We start from the raw sequence: 19870 nt of genomic DNA on the forward strand, positions 1-19870 counted from the left end.
ATATGGAACATGCTTGATAACCTTTTGTACTCCACCCAGACAAGTCATCGTACGTAAAGAAGTCATTAATAGTCCATAATAAGGCCGCATATAGTTGAAAAAACTCATTGATAACATAATCATAAGTTTGCACACCAATAGTCCATAATTCTTTCAAATCTTCATTCAACAGCTGCAAGTAAACATCAATTTCCTTCCAGGAGATTTTGTACTAGGTATGAGCAAAGACAAGAAGAAGTTTGTCTCCTTCATATATTTCCAAGGTGGCAAATTATAAAGGATTTACACCATAGGTCACAATACTATACAAAGTACTCATGTTCCCAAATGGATTAAACCCATATAAAGCTAATCCTAAACGAACATTTTGGGGATCTAAAGCAATGGAAAATGACATAATACCTTATGTGGGACTATTTTACCCTTTCCATCATTAACTTTGTACTAAGAATCACCACAAACTGGGTATTGTTGTCAATCTGCAAATTCTTTCTAATACAATACACAATCACATTTGCACGCATGAATTGACTCATAACCTAGGCCTAAGTTATGCAATTTTCGTTTAGCTTCATAAAAGGAAGTACATATAGCGGTGTCAGTTGGAAACGCTACTTTTAATAGTTCTAACAACATTTCAAATGATTTGTTACTCTACCCATTTAAAACTTTGATATGCATCAACTTCACTAAAAAGTTCAAGGACGATAATTGCTAACAAGCAAGTATAGTTCATTACGTGCTTCCGCCATTAAATCCTCAAATAAGTTTGTGGTATCTCTTTCTTGACCATTAGAGGAATTTCATTTTTGATTCCTTCTTCATTTGCGTCTTCATTTTCAATTGGAACTCGTAGATCGTTTATAAGGTTCAACATTCTATTTTCTTCAACAACATTACACTCTATATTAGTTTCTTCATCATTATGTATTGAATAAGTTGTTTGTCTTTCAAAATCTTTAGATAAGTTGACTGGCTCTCCGTGATATACCCATTCACAATATGATGGTGATATTCCATATGTTAATAGATGTTGCTTCACACCCTCTAATGACTCCCATATTGAATTCACACGATTTTTGCATGGGCATCTTGTTCGTCTGGAATAATTAACATGAAACTTTGCCACATCTAAAAATTAGGATACTCATTCTCTATACTCGACCGACAACTTATTTCTAAATTTGATCCATTCTTTATTCATCCTTAAAAATAAACCTTTTATAACCCAACTTGTAATCTAAAACAAATTATAACTTGTGTTGTGTACATAATGAATGATGGTTAACTTTTAGAGGCTTATATATGCTCACAGAAATAAAAGTGGAATTATTATAGACTTATGGATGCGTTTCTCAACTACAAGTTAGTTATTGGAGTCTATCAATAAGCTATGTCGCTGATAGGAGTCTATCACAATAGAATTTATTATCGATACATTTTTCTATATTCGTAATTATTTAGAAGTGTCAGTGTTTACACTTAATTACTAGCCTTAGAAGTGCTACCACTTGCAGTTTGCCCTATTAGATAACATGAAGGTTCATATTAACAGTTAGTTGATTTTGAGATGAAACCATATTATCTAATACAATCAATATATCTCTTTTTCTATGTGGTCGAAGTATTGAACGATAAAAAAATGAGTGCAACACGGGACATAAGTAATTACTTTTCAGATTTAGATAAGTAGGTATCTAGCAATGGCAAGTACGAGCACAAACCAAAACAAAACTTTTTTTTTAAAGCTTTATATCAAAAGAGAAAAGGGAAACGAGTTACCTTTATTGCACTCCTTAATTTGAAGAAAAAGGTAAATAGATAAGCACGCATAGAGGGGAGGCACCGACAATGCGGCGATCCTTACCTTCAAGATCGACAAGCAATGACGAGAGGCACCAGAAATCCCTACCTTCAAGATCGATGAGCGATGGCGGCGATTGACGAGCGGGCACCAACAAGAGGCAACGAAATAGAAGAACGACGAGAGGCAACAAAATCCGGCAAAGAGAAATTGGCGCACAAACCCTAACAGTTTACAAAATCAATTTCCAGATCTGGTCTGGAAGATTTAAAGGCTATCTTTGGCACTTAAAATGTAAGCATCGGGAGATATGCATAACTTCCGACGAATAAATTCATTCGTCAAGAGTTCACGACCTATCTCCCGATGCGGTAGAACTAGTTATTAGGATTGGTGTCTTAATTCTCCCAGAGTCTCGTTGTTTTGTAAAGATACACATTGTTAAATGAATAAAATAAGTGTTATTTAATTTTGGCATTTACTCATATCCAATAAACAAAGCTTCTTGGTTATCTTATGTGAACTTAAGCATGTATATGTTATATACAAGTGGATCATGCCTTAAATGATAAACTAAATCGGTCTGTAGTATAGGATTAAGGTGGGATACCTGATCCTGGTGACACTACGGATACGACCCGCTTTATAGAGGTTTGCAAGTGTTGTAAACTACTACAGATGGTAGATCCTGACCATTCGTGTGGAGTGGAGCGGCCTATACAAAGAGTTTGTATAAGACCTAGACCACGAAGGTGACTAGACTCTGTATATTAACGCCGTTGATACTAGAGACTTGCATCTCACCTAAACGACCAAGTGAACGACCTCAATCCTGAGTGTTTTGTGAATTCCTGTCTTTGAGGCCGGTCCTTTGATTAGTATGAGTGAGAGTGGCCAGATTGTCAACTCAACATGCCTACCTTTTTGGGGACTTGTCTGATCTGGGAGCTGGGAACTTAATCCACAATATGGAATTCACTTCTTTCCCAAAGCAGGGATAAATAGAGAGATTGCTCCCTTAAGGGCTGATTCCGGGGCTTGAACATAGTGGCCACAACTTCTCTTTGGAAGAGAAGACTCAATTATAATAGGACTATGATTTATGTTCATTAGAGGGATCAGTGGTACTTAAGAAGATAGATGTAACTACAGAGGCATAATGATTATTGGCCCAGCTGTACTTACGAGTGATTTGTGAAGGGTTGTTGCACTGCTCATTGGTTAAGATGGACATATAATATATCTGTAGTGAGGAGAGTTCAGTTGTCGGTCTTTAGTTGAGTGCTTGATAATTAACGAAAGGTGGATCCCGTGACTAAAGAGTTTAGTCAGTTATTCATGTATCGTTGGAGCTTCGGATCTACAGGTCCATGAGGTCCCCTTGGTAGCTTGGATTCATGTTGAAGGATCAGTTTTTTGTGTTGATTTGAAATGTTCAAATTGACAAGAGGTATTTTGATTATATGTGATATAATCGGTATGATGTATAAGATACATCTAGTGGAAGATTGATGTAAATGAGATTTACATTAAGTACCATGGAATAGGAAAAGAACTATGGTTTATATGTTTCATGAGATGAAATATTAAAATTATAGGTTATAAATATAGTATGATAAGTTGGTTATCATTTATATTTATAATAATATTAATTATTAGATAATTAATATTTTTTCTTTTAAATAACCAAATGTAGTGGGTGGTGATTGATCATGGTAACCGTGAGTTTAAAAGAAAATCGGTTTCCTATTTCGAAAAAGGGATTTATTTTACAAAAGATTGAAAAAGGTTTTGAGTTTTTTCTTCGGCGAAAAGAAACTCACGGAAGTCATCAAGTAAATACAAATTTACTAAACGACGACTGGACGAGCTAAATGATCATGCAGGTGCTAGCTAAACGATCGTGCAATGTTTACTAAACGGTCGCATAGCTTTGCTAGACGATCGTTGGCCCAAGGTAAACGATCGTGTAGAATTGACCGAGTTAGACGATAGAGCTAAACGATCGCATAGCTTTTGCTAGATGATCGCATAGTTTTATCTAAACGATTGAGCATCGACTTATACGATAGGTCTACGACTTCTCCCACTTGCCCAGTTGTGTACGCGATCGTTGTTTCCTCCATTCATCTGCCTCACACAAAGTTCGAACAGAGCCCACCCTCTGGATTCTCACATCGAGAATACCAAGGTCGCCTTGTTGGTGGTGTCAGACTCAACTCGAGAGGTTTTTCGGAGGCCGTTCATGGTGCTGTGGAGGTCGTTCGCTGTTGTGGAGGATTTCGTGACTGAGAAGATCGTTGAGGACGAGCGCGAAGTGTTTGTGCTGTGTTCGTGTGGTGTTGCGGTCATGTAGTTCAAGCGTTCATGGTTGCTATGATCAATCATCGTGCGCATCAAAGCGTGGAGACGCTTCTACCTTTGTTAGTACAGGTTTTCCTTCTATACATTTGATGTTCATGCTGTAATTTCTCTGTATATTTGCATAACTATTTGTATCGAAGTTGACTGTAAATGTATTGTTGATTCATGATTGTAATTTGGGAATTGTCTTGCTTCCGCTGCTCACGAAAATCTTGATTACAATTTCCATCAATTAGTATCAGAGCCAGGTTCTTTGATATTCCAAATTACAGATCTGAATCGAACGGTTTTTACGGTCGTGGTGGGTTTCTGCATTTGTAGTTAACCGTTTATGCATTTGTGGATGAATTGATGAATATTTCGGGTTTAAATTGCTCTTTTTGTTAAAGCTTTCGTTATTACAAAGTGTTAATTGTAAGGGCCCCTACGTTTCTGGCCGAAATTAACTTTGCAATCGAGTCTGTAATTTGAAAAGTTCGAGTTCGTTGAGTCGTTCGTGATGAAGCTTTGGTGCATGGCGATGCAGTTCTCAACGAAGAAGAAGATCAAATGTTGGTCGGGTCGTGTAGCCTCAGGTAAAAGATCGTTGGGATTTAACTAAGCGATTGTTTAGATATTTTTTCTAGACAATCATGTAGTACTTTCTAAACGATTGTTTAGTTAATGCTAAGCGATGGGGTAAATCGTTTACCATATCGTGTTGCATTGGTTGTACGATCACATAGGCACTGGAGGTAGACGATCGTAGTGGGAGCATGCAATACTCGTCGTTTAGTAGAAGGCGCACGCTAGAGGATCGTGTAGTTAGTAAGTTTCATCGCTTTGTTACTACCTATGCGATCGCATGAATGTGATACGAAGATGCTAGCTAAGCGATCACTTAGGCGATGGTGCTTCGCGACATCATAGTCGCTTAGACGATCGCGGAAGGTGGGCACTGTGCAAAGCACGCTAAGCGATCGTGTACTTCAGGCTTCATCACTTAGTAAAGGTACACGATCGTATTGTAATGGCTAAACGATCGTTTGGATTTTTCTAGACGATCATATAGTAATGCTAAACGATCATTTTAACTCTGGGAGCACTGGTAAGCGATCAACGAAGGGTTTGTTTTATCGTAGACGATCACAGGGTGTTTTGTACACGATGGATGGTTGAAGAAGCAATGCTTTGCAGAGCGGTTCAAGACCTGGTTCGCCTGTTTGAACCAGAGACTCATTGTCTTTGTAATAGATAGCTTTCCCTTTTGTGTTTTAAGGCAATTTTACCCTGTTCATCATCTTTGATTGCTTATACATGTGATGTATGGTACTTATATGTCAAGGTGTTTGTCATATAGTTAAAAACCTACCTTAGGTTGTGCAATTACTCATGCATCATGTATTATAAATGTTATAATATTGCATGAAGAAATTACTTGAAAGCATGTGCATGCATCATGAAATATAAGAGTTATATTTTGCATGCATTGAGCATTATCATGCATCATCCTTTTATTATAAATGTTATAGTCTAAGGATGAATGGAAGCATGTTTTCCTTGTTTCATTGCAGTTTTGTATAAATGTTATATAAAGAAAGTAGCAATTAATGGACAATGCATTGGGCATGACACTTAGACCGTTTATAAGCGTTATGAATGTCTTGCATATGTTAGCTTCGCGTTGTGGTTGTTTCCGTTTATAAGTGTTATAAAGGAAATTAGACCTAAAATCAATAATCCAGAGTTGCATGCGGACTTAGGGTGAACTCAAGTTTTTTAAAAGGGTTTTAAAATTGGATTGAGATAGACCTAAGTTCAAGTAGTTCTAAAGAGTTTAGCAACCTAGATTAATCTTTTAAGATCGGTTTAATAGGATTAAATTGGTTGGAATAAAAGATTAAATTTTTTGTAAACCTATCTATAAGGGACCTTTTGTCTAAGGCGGGTTCTGGCTAGGCTGGGGTTCTTAAATTGATGAAAACGTAATACCCCTACCTGGGAACCTACCTGTAAAGGTAAATTAGATAGATTTTCAACAAGCATGCGACGTTTTGATCAAAGACTCCGTTAAAGAGTTTAATGGATGATGATCAAAAGTTGTTCAACTATCCAAAGTAAAAGTTACTCTTGGGAAAACCTAAAAGTCACTTAGTTAAGATCCTTAGTCGTGTTTTTTCTAAGTAAACTAAACCTTAGGTTATAAAATACTTAGTGGGAGGAGAAGGCGTATAAGATATGTCTATGATTCCACTCACGTTTCTCCCTGGATGTTCACACTGTGAGATTCATGCTTGTTCTCGAGATGCCACAAGATGCATCCCCCTTCGGATGGTGTTTGCATGAGTCAATATTAAGGTGGACGGAGAGAGTATTTATAGTAAGTGGGTGAAGGGTGTGTGCCAACACGTTCTATGGTCTCTGTCATTGGTTCACACCGTTAGATCATTCTGTACGCCCTCGTGTCGCCTTCGATGCGACCCCCTTCAGATGGGTAGTTGGTCAATATCAAGGTGAACTCTAGAAATGGATAGGGCCGCTTTAGGTTTTGCCCCAATCGGATTTTTCCCCTTCCGATTGGCCTTTTAGGACGGACCTCTAGGGCTTAAAATGGTAGGTCACACTCACGGGAGATTGTTAAGTAAGTTAATAATCTCTTGGTTAAATCAATGATGGCTAGTTGTTATAGGAGTAAGAGTTATTCTTGTATTAATGACTGGTTTAGATATTCTCAATGCAGAGGAGGGATAACTAACCTCCCTTCGGTGGCTTTTGTCCTAAATCTTTGAAGCGTCATTACGAAACTAGATGTCACATGGGGTTCATGTTAGTTTTGCTAAAACCTTATTGGATGTTGTTTTTTTTTTACAATGGGTATTTGCTTAAAATCTAACGTAGGTAAATGTGTTTTTCTTTTTAGCAACTCATTAGTATTTCCGTTTAAAGCTTTGAAAAATGACCGATTTATTACAATGGAAAGAATCGTGTGAACCGAGTGGCAAACGACCTCCATCCCACTACTCTCTAAAAGAGGAGACAAGACAATAAATATGATTTATTGGTCTTGGAGACATGTCTGGTAGAGAATGGTGATTCTGCCTAGATCCTAGATTCAAGTGCTACCAATCATGTCAGTTCCTCTTACCAAGGATTTAGTTCCTGGTAAACGTTACCACAAGGAGAGATGACTCTTCGAGTCGGTAATGGTGAGGTTGTTTCAGTTGTTGCTTTAGGCAGGCTGAAGTTATTTGTTGACAAGAAACGTTATCTGGTACTGGATAATATTTTTGTAGTTCCTCATATTAAGAGGAACTTAGCCTCGGTTTCTTGTCTCATTGAACAAGGCTATACCGTCTTCTTTTCTGAGAATAAAGTGTTTATTTTCAAGAATGGAATGGAGATTGGTTTCTTATCTAACTGAACAAGGCTATACATATAACTCCCGACGCGCTGATATACCCATCGAGAGTTACTTATATCTTTCGACGGTGGTTTTACAGCGTCTTGAGATAGCATATCTCTTGACTAGTGGACTCCCAACGGTGTTTTTAACGTCGGGATATCGTATGTTCTCTATAGGTCAATTAAATTAATCTCGTTGTAACGCTTGGGTCAAGCGTTGCAACGCTGGCCTCAGCGTAAGACATAGGCCTTATTGCGCGAACTGCTACACTCACTCAATCACCAGGCGCGCATGCGGAAAGGAAATTGTATCAAAGTTAGTAGCATTGTGACTCTTAGTGTGCTACTTCCTTCAAGCGTAAGGGAAGCATCATGACAACACCACACCACTGCCTACCAGCATAGCTTTACACTTGGATGGAGGGTTGGAACGCTCTCCTAGGGGCATTTTAGTAAGTTTGAACTATTTTCCTCAGTTAAAGCTATGGAGCTCCAATTTTGTTTGCTTAAGTCTCATTTTTGCTCTAAACGTCCATTCTACATCTTAGTTGCTCAATATTTACAAAATAGCATAGTAAACACATAAAATTCTACGAACGAGCCTGAATTAAACTAAGGACGATAACACTTTTATAGTGCTGTCATAATTTTGTTGGAATAAGGAAGCAAGAAGCAGAAGCAAAACAGGATCATTAAGTATTCTAATTAATTAATTTAGTTTCAAATTTAGCATGCTCATAAACTAAAAATAGAGTTTAAACACTAACCTTTGAAGTACCTTTGAATCACGAATTCCAGCTACAATCCTCCGTTCCTTTGGATGTCAATCACCACAAGGTTTTCCCTACTATTCTCTTGGAGCCTTAGATTGAGTTGTGGGACTCAAAACAAGCTTGAGTCAAAAGAAATTGGAGAGGAGGTTACTGGTTTTACACAGTGTGAAGAACACTTCTTCAAACACAAATTCTCAGCAAAATGCAAACTTTTGCATCCCCGATGAGTATTTAGAACTAAAGTTTATATTGCATGACATTCAAGCAACAAACTTTCTACATGAATTCCATCTCCACCTTCATTATTGAGCTGGAATTTTAGTGAAAACATGAGTAAGGTGCTTGGTTCCAAAAATGGGAAAATCCCACTTTCGATTTTTCATTTCTTTTCCTTTTTCATTTTGTTTTCAAAATTAAAAAAGATTTTCAGTTTTTAATTCAAAAAACAAAACTGAAATTTTATTAATTTTACAAAAATTAATTCAAAATTAAAATTTCTAATAAAATTAATAATTAATTAACAATTTAATTTAATTCGATAATTTATATCAAATATTAAATTAATTTAATACAAATTCCATCTTCTTGAAACCCTATCATGAATTTAATATTTAAATCATATTTAAATATTAACCAATTCTCCAAATTTTTTTTTTAATTCCAAAATTAAACGTGTAATTATATCACATATAATTACTAATTCTCCTTAATTCTAATTTGAACGTTTCAAATCAACTTATCACACTACTCTAAGGCTAATTCGTTTGTGAGCTAGTAGAGGAACCTGGTGGACCTACAGATCATGGGCTCCAACGATCCAAGATTAATTGGCTAAACTCTTTACACCGAATTAATCTTCATTCGTTAACTACTGGATCACTCCATTAAAGCTCATAGTTGCACTCCCCTCACTCTAGATATATTGTGTCACTTGATATAAACATGATTAGTAAGTTAACCCTTCACAGGTTGTTCGTAATAACGACTAGGTCAAAAGGTTGTTTTACCCCCGAAATTACCTCTTGTTTTTTAAGTCCTACTAATCCTTTAATGAATAATTGGTTTGTGATTCGATCATCAAACCGAGTCCCTCTCGAGCCAATGAGAGGGTGGGGCCCCTTGTTCAAGACCCGAAGTCAGAACTTAAGGAAACAACCTCTCTACTATCCCTAAAAGCGGGTAGAAGTGAACTCTATCTTGCACCCTATGTCCCCAGCTATCTACCCGGTCTTACCCCTGAAATGGGAGGCTTATTGAGTTCATAGTTAGCTTAGGATTTAAGTTAAGTTACCTAGGTCATCGTTGTGAAATTGTCAGTCTTAAACAATGAATCACTTAATAAAGTAAGAGTGACTTATTTCTTTGTCTGATCTTGCACAAACTCATTGCAGTAGATGCCCCAACTCCTCATGTCACTACATGTACGAATCAAGATCACTTCGTCTGTAACACTTTACAACTCCTTGTAACAACTACAGAGTGAGCTGCATCCGATAGTTTTACCTGAATAAGGCACCCAACCTTATTCATATATTATAGATCATTTAGACTATATACTCGAACTTGATCCACTCTTATATCTCTACATAAAGTTCAAGTACTCATGTAATAGTCATGGATCTTTTAGTTTATTGGATTTATTTCTAAAACGAAATAAGTAATTCATATATTCAATATAACTTTATTGAATCAAATTTCAATAACAACTTTATTGATTTACAGAATAAGTTTATCGTCTACAAACCACGAGTTTTAGGACATAACCCAACAAATTTTTTATAACAAAATAAAGCACAATGTCTATACATTATGCGAACACGTATAAAATATATGAAAGAAAAATAGGTTTATTAACAAAAATAAAACAATGTCACATGCAAAACCAACTTCCCAAACCTTTCAAATCCATAACATTCATATTTTTTGTATCTATTTGCGCTGCTAATTGTGCGTTGTACCGTGTATAGACTGTGTATTTGAAATGTTGGCAAATTTAATGACTACACACAAATCATTTTACATAGACCAAGGGTTTTATGGGCTATCTTCTTTCTAAAGTCATCGTTGACGCTCAAATCCAACCACCCACAACTCAGATCCCAACTAGTGGGACTGCTCGATTCGCCTAAGTTCATAATATTCCTTTGCAATTCATCCCCGCCGACTAGCCACTTTGTCCATACCTAGTCGCTACCGTTCAGATCCATTGTTGTGATTACTCAGATATGATTTCATTCACCATGCTCAAACCCATCTCTCGTGGGTTTCTTGATCCTGGATTTATTACCTATTGTCATCCACCAGCTATTGCAGATGAAATCAATTTGTCACTCGTGAATTTCTTTATTGTCTACATCTGTTGTGAATTTGCCTCTGTGATTCTTTATCGTTGAAGTCTTTTTTTCAATTATAATATAAATTAGAAATGAAAACAAAATCCTTTTTGAAAATTCTAAAAAAGACGATGTGGCCTACAAATTTAGTTAGAGGGTCATATGGAAAACAAAATAAATAAATTACAACCATTAGATTCGGTAGATATTTTTCCAATAAAAAAAAAATAGATATTTTCAAAACCACCTCTCGTTTTAGACATATATTGCAATTTCTCTAAAAAAAACTTCATATAGATTTGATTAGGGAAAAATGTTAGTAGGGAAGGTGGACATCCTTCTTCGAGAAAATTTGAGAAAGGATGAAGACAAAATATAGAATTTTTTTTCAACCTTTCTTTTCTTAGTAAAAGAAACATGAAATTTACTTAAACTTTAAGCTTATATACAATGAAAGAGAGAGGTTGCCTTTACAAAGGATTGCTTCATGGTATGTGCTCTGTTTTTTTTTCCTACTTAAGCTTCTTGTTTTTCTTTTTCTTTTCTTTTCCTTTTTTTTTTTTGAAAAAAAAAATACATCTTTATTAAGACTCATGAGCCATACAAAGAGATACATTTCTGAGTTGATAGAAAGAGCCCAATTAGGGAGGCTATCACTGCATCTTGAAATTTCTAGCCTCATGGGCCATTCTATTTCCATTTCTTTTAACATGTACAAAATTTAAAGAGTTACAAAAAGAAGTCGGCTCATCTATTTTCTTTTTTAAACATTCAACCTCACAATAGGATAAGGCTTTACAATTTAGAAGATTAATTCTTGTTAGACAATCAGATTCTAAAATAATATCAAAGAAACCCCATCTTTCTGCCACTTTCACTCCTTCCAGAATCGCCAACATCTCTGATAATGGAGGCTCGGAGTTGTTTTGCATGTTTAGCATTTCAAGCCTGATAAAATTTCCAGTTGATTCCCTTGCAACGATGTCTATTCCCAGGTTTGAAGCTTCTTTTCTCCAGGCAACATCCACATTAATCTTCACAAAACCAGCTGGAGGGCGAATCCACTTAACTTGATTAGGTGAGCTTGTAAGGAATTTTTTTTTTTTTTTTCTGATTTAGTGATTACATATTGAAATTTATATATTCAGTCATATATTTCTGAATCCAATCCGCTCTAATTGAACTTTCAGGAATCGGGGAATCATTTACTAACTTATTCAGTGATATTCAAACCTTTCTTCCTTAAATTTTTTATGGTAGGAAGAATGTTATGAAGTGCTCTGCAAATTAAATGTTTTATTTTTTTAGGAATTTTTAATTTCCAAATGTTTCCCAAAACATTAGCCATTGGATTGAAGCTTGGACTATCTTCATTTATAATACTTCTCATAAAAAGTTGATAGCAGCTTTTCACATAATAGATTCCTGACTAGTTCCAAATTAGTTTGTTAGGAAGATTATTATTAGTAGTAGGAATTTTCCTGATATAATCCGCATTCTCATCATTTAATAAATCTTCTTAAATAGATTCTTTCCAACCACCCATTGGGAGAATGAAATCAGCAACATAAAGGTTCAATGTTAAAGGGTTAAAGCAAGTAGGCTTGAATGATGAAGGCTTTGGAATCCAAGGGTCTGAAAAGAAACATATTGAATTACCATTCCCAACTCTGTATCGAAGATCTTTAGATAGAAGTTCTATTCCCCATATAAAACTTTTCCAAATGAAAGATGAACCTGATTTGATGGATGCTTCAAGAATCGAACACTCATTAAAATATAAGCTTTTAAGGATGGTAGATACAAAAGAATTTGGATTGTATCATTCTCCAAAAGAATTTGGATTTTCTACCATTTTCCACACCTTTTGGCTATTAATGCTTGGTTAAAATCAAATAAAGCACAAAAATTAAGGCCACCCAATGATTTTGGTAGGCCTAACTTCTTCCATTCCATCCTCATTTTATTAAAAGTTGATCCCCACCAAAAATTAGTTAAGGCTTTTGTAATCTCTTCACAAAAAGACTTAGGAAGTTTGAATAAGCTCATGACATAAGTAGGAATAGATTAGACAATGCTTTTAATTAAAATTTCTTTACTAGCTTTCGAGAAAAATGCCATTTTCCAGTTTTGAATAGTCGTCCATATTCTTTCTTGGACGAATTTGAATTCAGCTGATTTAAACCTTGATAAATATGATGGAAGACCCAAGTAATTTACAATGTTGTTTTACATGGGAAATACCTAAAAGATTGCTTAAAAAATGTTCACGATCAGAACTCACATTAGATGAAAAAAATCATACAGAACTTGTCAAAATTTATATATTCACCGAAAGCTGCCTCAAATAGAAGTAAAATATTTTTAAGGTTAATTAATTCAGTTTCAGATGCTTTACAAAAAAAAAAATTAAACTATCATGAGCATATAATAAATGAGAAATATTAGGGCAAGATATATTGAGATGAATTCCAAAAATCAGATTATTCTGATTTGCATTTTGAAATATAGATGATAATCCTTCGACAAAAAAAAAAAAAAAAAAAAAAAAAAAAAAAGAATAGATAAGGGGATAGTGGATCTTCGTGGCGAACCTCTAGATGGAATAATATTACCTTTAGCGTAACCATTGATTATAATTGAGAAACTTGCAGAAGAAATACATTTTAAGACTAAGGATACCTAAGATGAATCAAAGCCTAATTTAAGTAAAATGTCTTTAGGAATTTCCATTCAACACGATCATATGCTTTACTTAAATCAAGTTTTACAGGTGTTGCTTTTTCTTTGTTTCCTTTCCGAGATTTGAGGAAATGTAAGTACTCATGACCTATAATAATGTTATCGTGAATTGAGCGCAGAAATGAAAGCAGCTTGTGAAATAGAGATCAACTGCTCTAAAAAAGGTTTAAGCCTGTTAGCTATAGACTTAGAGATAATTTTATAAGAAAGATTACATAAATTAATAGGCCTATAATCTCCAACTAAAGAAGGATTAGGAGTTTTTAGGTATTAAGACAATATTAGTAGAATTTATAGAATGAAAATCTTTCCTTTCATTTAAAACTTCAAGATATTTAGGTATGGTATTTTTACTTACAATACTCTGATATTTTTTTAAAGAAAATGGCAGAAAATCCATCTAAAGGTTTTCGATAAAAAAAAATGGGAGAGATCTTTTTTTTTTTTGGTTATTTTTTTGGTGATCAACATAGATTTTAGATGAATGGTAGAGATGCTTTGTTATTATTTTTTGAGTGATGACTTTTTAAACATATTTGGAGACTAACAAGTTACATTTTGAAAACTTAGGAACCAATGCACCACCTATTCTTAAAAGTTGGGAGGAAAAAAGGTACATTTTAAAAGCTTAAAGACCAAATATACCTACTCTTCAAAACTTGAAGACAGAAAAGATAGTTTTTTTTTTTCATTTTTTTAAATATAAACCTAAGCTATATTTTCTAATCAAATTAAGAATTGAACCAATGGATATAACTCAACAAATTGTAGCATCAAAGTAAATTAATGTTAATGGTAATTGTCATACATTCCCTTCATTAAGATAAGACATCCGCTCTTTGTCATTAGACCTCCTACCTCAAACTATAAACCTTATCTTGTATATTTGGAGTATAGCACATTGAAAGATTAAGCAACAAACCTTTAAACTCGTCAAATTGTATCAATTTTCACATAAACAATTACTTTCATCAAATTACACCTCAAACTTACATACGTGTTGCAGTCTTAACAACAAATTCCTATAAGAAGTATTACAAACTTAACCTTATAAAAATTCTTGTTTTAAATATCATTAAAAAAAAGTTTTCCGGTAGTGGTGGCCATGGTGACCGACGGTGAAGGTGGAGACTAATAGCGACAGTGGTTGGAGTTGACCAATAGAGGGTAGTGGTAGCCATGACAATATATATAGTATAAGTGAGATAGATAATTTTGGGTCGTTTTGGTAATTTTATGAATTACACAAATTAAGGAGAGATTAGCAATTAAACACTTAAAAACATTTTTCTAAAAAATGATTTTAAGTGTTTATTCTAACTTATTTTATAAACTCAGTTTTTTCAAAATTTATTTTGAATGGTTGTCGAATATTTGATTTTTTTTCTAAAATAACTTATTTATTTAATTAAACACTTGAAAAACTATTTTAAAGAGATCAAGGACCTTGGCTAGAAATTCCAATTCTCACAATTGCACATGTTTCTTTATTTATTATTTTGAGAAATTGTGTTAGATGGTCAAAAGAAAATATCCAATTAGAAAGATGACCACTTTTTGAATTGTATGATTTCCATCAAATCGAAAGTATATTTTCCCACAATATTAGCAAAATTCATTGCGTTTTTAAACTTGTTTAGGTGAGATTTTGTTGGGATTTGGATTTTAATTATTAGATATGATTTAAATTTATTTAAAATTATCATGTTGTTTTCTTAATTTTTTTAGAAAGGATTCGTCCCGTTGCTGAAAGCTATGTTGTCTAGGTGTGCAATCAACAAAAGGTTTCTTCCCTTTTCTTCTTCCTTTTGGATGACTCATTTACTGCAAGGATTGCAGACTTTGGTCTGGCAAAACTTTTGAAAAAAGATCAAACTCGAACTTTGACAACAATTAGAGGAACCAAAGGATATGTAGTTCCAGAGTGGTTTAGAAGCGTCCCCATCACAGTGAAGGTGGATATTTATAGTTTTGGGATATTGTTGCTAGAGATTATATGCTGTAGAAGAAATTTTGAGGAGAAAGCAAAGGATGAAGAACAAATGGTATTGGCAGATTTGGGTTTATGGCTACTTCAACGATGGGAAAATGGAGCTATTGATAGAAAATGATGACGAAGCAAAGATGGATCGAAGAGGGTGAAGAAATTTGTGATGATAGGAATTTGGTGCATTCAAGAGGAACCATCCTTAAGGCCCACCATGAAAAAAGTTCTACAGATGATGGAAAGTGCTATTGAAGTCTCTTTTCCCCTTCACCCATCTTTCTACATTAGTTCAATTTCCTAATACTTTCTTTTCTATGGTTTACGTTATATTATTTTCTTGATCAAACTTTCTTTTTTCAATAATTGCTAGATATGAAAGATCAAAACTATGAATCTGTAGAGAGGTAAGTTATGTCTCCTCTATGTATACTGGAATAAAAGAATACACTATTTTACTATTAAAAGTCCATTTAGGTATAACAAGAAGTCAATGGAAAGAGAATTGAAATATTAAGGTGATCCATTACACATAACGCAAATGTTCCACAGAGAGTCTTGGCAATTACATAAACAACAAATAAAGTACCAACAACGAACTGAGAGAATAAAACACAAAGTTTGGTAACGGTTCAATGATATACCACCAACGTTTAGGAGGCAGTATGTTTAGGAAAGATAAATTCACTAATATAAAAAGGTCAAGTGTTTACAACGTTGTATTTATCATTAAAATAATGACAATAAAAGCGACACAGATAGAGTCTAACTTATAATTGATCAACCAAGCTCCCCCTTGATAAGGGACATTTTCTCAATAGAACTTAGGCTCCTCCTAAGTTTCTGAATATTAGTGAAGAAAAACTTAGGCTCTCCCTAAGTGTGAGACACTTTGTCATCAAGACTGAAGGAATTGAATGAAGGAACTCTTACACAAGAGAACCATTGAGCGGAAGCAGATCGTTCCAAACCCATTGTGAAAGAACAAAGTATTTACAAACAAACAACAACAGTTATGCATCATTAAGTAAATTACAGCATGCTTTTAATTTAAATACACAAGGAATCAAGTGACATACCTTTGAAGAACTCTTTTTCAAGTACTCCCTTGATCAACACCAGTCAAGCATCCAAACAAACTCGATCAAGTGCATGAACACAGCGAATAACCAGTGAAAATCACGAACTGTCAGATCATCGCCCACGATCGAGTAAAACTCAATCTTCGACCCTCAAACAGTAAACTCGACACCACCAAGAGGTTACCTTGGTATTCTCGATGTGAGAATCCAGGAGGTATGGGCAATGTGTGGATTTGGTAGAGGGAAGGAGGAACTAAACGATCGAACAAACAATCGAGTAAATGGGAGAAAGAGAAACATCTATCGTATAGAGTTGGATACTCGATCGTATAGCAAACGAGGAGCTATCGTCTAGTAACGAGGATCTTGATCATTTACTCTCTCAAAGGCTATCGTATAGAATTTCTCTACCCAATCGTATATGATGCAATTCTGAAAAATGTAAAACATTTTCATTTTTATCCTTCAGTTATTAAAACTGATAATAACTTCCCACTTTTAACGGTTAAATGAGAAAAAATAAACCACCAAACAATTATCATAATTGTTTTATTATAAATAAATATGATAACTAATTTATCATATTATATTTATAACCTATAGTTTTAATATCACTAATATTTAAACCATAGTTCTTTTTCTCCTTTATTGCATTTAATATAAATCATATTTATATTAATTTCTCAATTAATGTATCTAATATATCAAATCAATTATATCACATATAATTGAATCGGTTTAATTATATCATATATAATCAAATTTCCTCTTGTTCATTTGAACACTTCAAACTAACCCAAAAACTGATTCTCAACATAAATCCATTGAGCTACCAAGGGGACCTTATGGACCTGTAGCATGAAGCTCCAACGGTATATGAATAACTGACTAAACTCTTTAATCACGATTCCACCATCCGTTAACTGTTGGACATTCCACTAAAGACCGACAGCTGCACTCTTCGCACTACAGATATATTTTTGTGTCCATTGGATATAACCAATCAACAGTACGATGACCCTAAACAAATCACTCGTAAGTACAGTTGGGCCAATTTACCATTTTGTCCCTGTAGTTACATTTAACTCCTTAAGTACCACTGATTCCTCTATTGAACAATACATCATAGTCCTGCTATGAGTGAATACTTCTCGAGCCATGAGAAGGTGTGACACCACATTGTTCAAGCCCCAGAATCAATCCTTAAGTGAGCAATTTATCTACTTACCCCTGCTTCTGGGAATGAGTGAATTTCGTCTTGTGTAGCTGAGTTCCCAGCTTCCCAACCAGACGAATCCCCGAAGTGGTAGGTTTGAGTCAGAAATGGAACACCCCTACCTGAGAACCTACTTGGAAAGGTGAATTAGATAGATTTGTTGCATGCATGCAAATTTAATTTGCCAAAAAACAACTCTTGCTTTTGATAATTAAACAAGCTCGAATCAAGTTTTATCAAACACTTTAATAGGCTATCATCAAATTTTCATGCATGCAACAAATCTATCTAATTCACCTTTCCAGGTAGGTTCTCGGGTAGGGGTGTTCCATTTCCGTCAACTTAAATACCCCCGCCTAGACAAAACCCGCCTTAGACAAAAGGTATAGATAGGTTTGGTACATATTTAATCTTTTATAAGTCAATTTAATCCTATTAGACCAATTAAAAGATCAAACTTACGTTTCTAATCTCATTAAAACCGTGATCTTAGGTCTAACTCAATCAAATTTTAAAACTCTTTTAAAACATGATTTAAGCCTAAGTTTACATGCATGTCTTTCTTATTGATTTTAGTTCTAATTTCTATTATAACTCTTATAAAAAGAAACAACTAAAACCATCCACATTGCTAAGCTAGACTAGGTATTTATAACTTTTATAAATTAACCTATGTGTCATGCCTCATGCAATGTTCATTCATTACTATATATAACTCTTATATAGATTGTAATACATGCTTTCATACACCCTTATACTATAACACTTATAATATAAAGATGATGCATGAGCATGCTTTAATGTAATTTGATCATGCAAGCTACTATATTATAACTCTTATAATATATAGATGATGCATGAATAAATGCATAACCTATGGTGAGATTTAAAACTATATGGCATACTATATGATATATAATTTAAACATACATCACATGTACATTCATCAAAAATATTAATGGACTGGGATGATATGCCTCAAGAACCAGAAATTAAAATTATCTATTACATTAACAATCAAGTCAATTAGTTCAAACAGGTGAACCGGGTCTTGAACCGCCCGGGCGAAGCCTCGTTCCTTTGATCGTGTAGCTTTTCCTTGTGATCATCGAGTAACGTTGATCGAGTAACCACGATCGTGTAGTATGGATCGAATGCCTTTGACCATGCGATGAAGCAGGAAAGCCACTCGATCGTATAGCGCACCAAGTATAATGCATGCCTAAACGATCGAGTAGATGACAACTATGGGATGAAGCATGACCGTCTAAACGATCAAGGAGCAAGCGTCGAGTATCACATACCGAGTGATCCAGTAGCCAGTGACTAGCGATGAGCATGCTAGCCTACTCGATCGTTTAGTGCACGTACCTACCATGCAATGAGTATCCCATACTCAGTGATCATTTACCCCCATCTTTACATGACCGAGTAGCCAACGCAACACGATCGAGTAAACTCTTTACTTGATCGTGTAGCATCAGCCATACGATCATTTAACAAATACTACATGATAGAGTACAACTTTTCAACACGATCGCCTAGCCAAATTTAAATGATCGTTTAGCCTGGGCTTCACGATCTGACCAACCCTTGGTAATCTTCCTCGAAGTAAACTGCATCTCCATGCCTTGAAGCTTCATCACGAACGACTCAAAACACTCCAAACACTTTGAATACAGACTCGATAGCAAGTTAATAATGCCTAAAAACACAGGGGCCCTTACAAATTAACTTTGAAATGTAAAAGAAAGCAGTAAACAGAGGCAATCATCCCAGAAACAACCATCAATTCACATCCACAAATACATCTAACATTTAAGTGTAATGTATATGCTTAAAACCCACCAAGACTGTAAATGCATTTCAATACATCAATGGAATTTAGAATATCAGAACAACCTGACTCTGATACCAATTGAAGATCTTACACAAGAGAATGATTCGGAGTTCTTGCAGAGTGGAACTGTGCAGTACCAGACACGAGATAGATCTTCCAAAGAACAAGGCTTTTTTCGAATAAGGCAATTCATTTGGGATCCTACAGATCCACTCTTTTTCCTATTCAAAGATCAGCCTTTTGTCTCTGTATTTTCACATCGAGAATTCTTTGCAGATGAAGAGATGTCAAAGGGGCTGAGCCATCGGTCGAAGCAAGGTCGGTTTTCCTATGAAAACACGCACAAAAATT

The 19870-nt window shown here is 34.9% G+C and overlaps 1 long non-coding RNA gene across 1 annotated transcript; it reads left to right on the top strand.

Moving 5' to 3' along the window:
• The first annotated feature begins 11153 nt into the window (after positions 1-11153).
• On the top strand, positions 11154-15848 carry LOC120087653. Its single transcript, XR_005484638.1, has 2 exons — positions 11154-11733; positions 12183-15848. It is a non-coding gene; the product is annotated as an uncharacterized LOC120087653 (long non-coding RNA).
• The last annotated feature ends 4022 nt before the right edge of the window (positions 15849-19870 follow it).

The sequence above is a fragment of the Benincasa hispida genome, chromosome 10 (genome assembly GCF_009727055.1).
Source record: "Benincasa hispida cultivar B227 chromosome 10, ASM972705v1, whole genome shotgun sequence".
Lineage (NCBI taxonomy): Eukaryota > Viridiplantae > Streptophyta > Magnoliopsida > Cucurbitales > Cucurbitaceae > Benincasa > Benincasa hispida.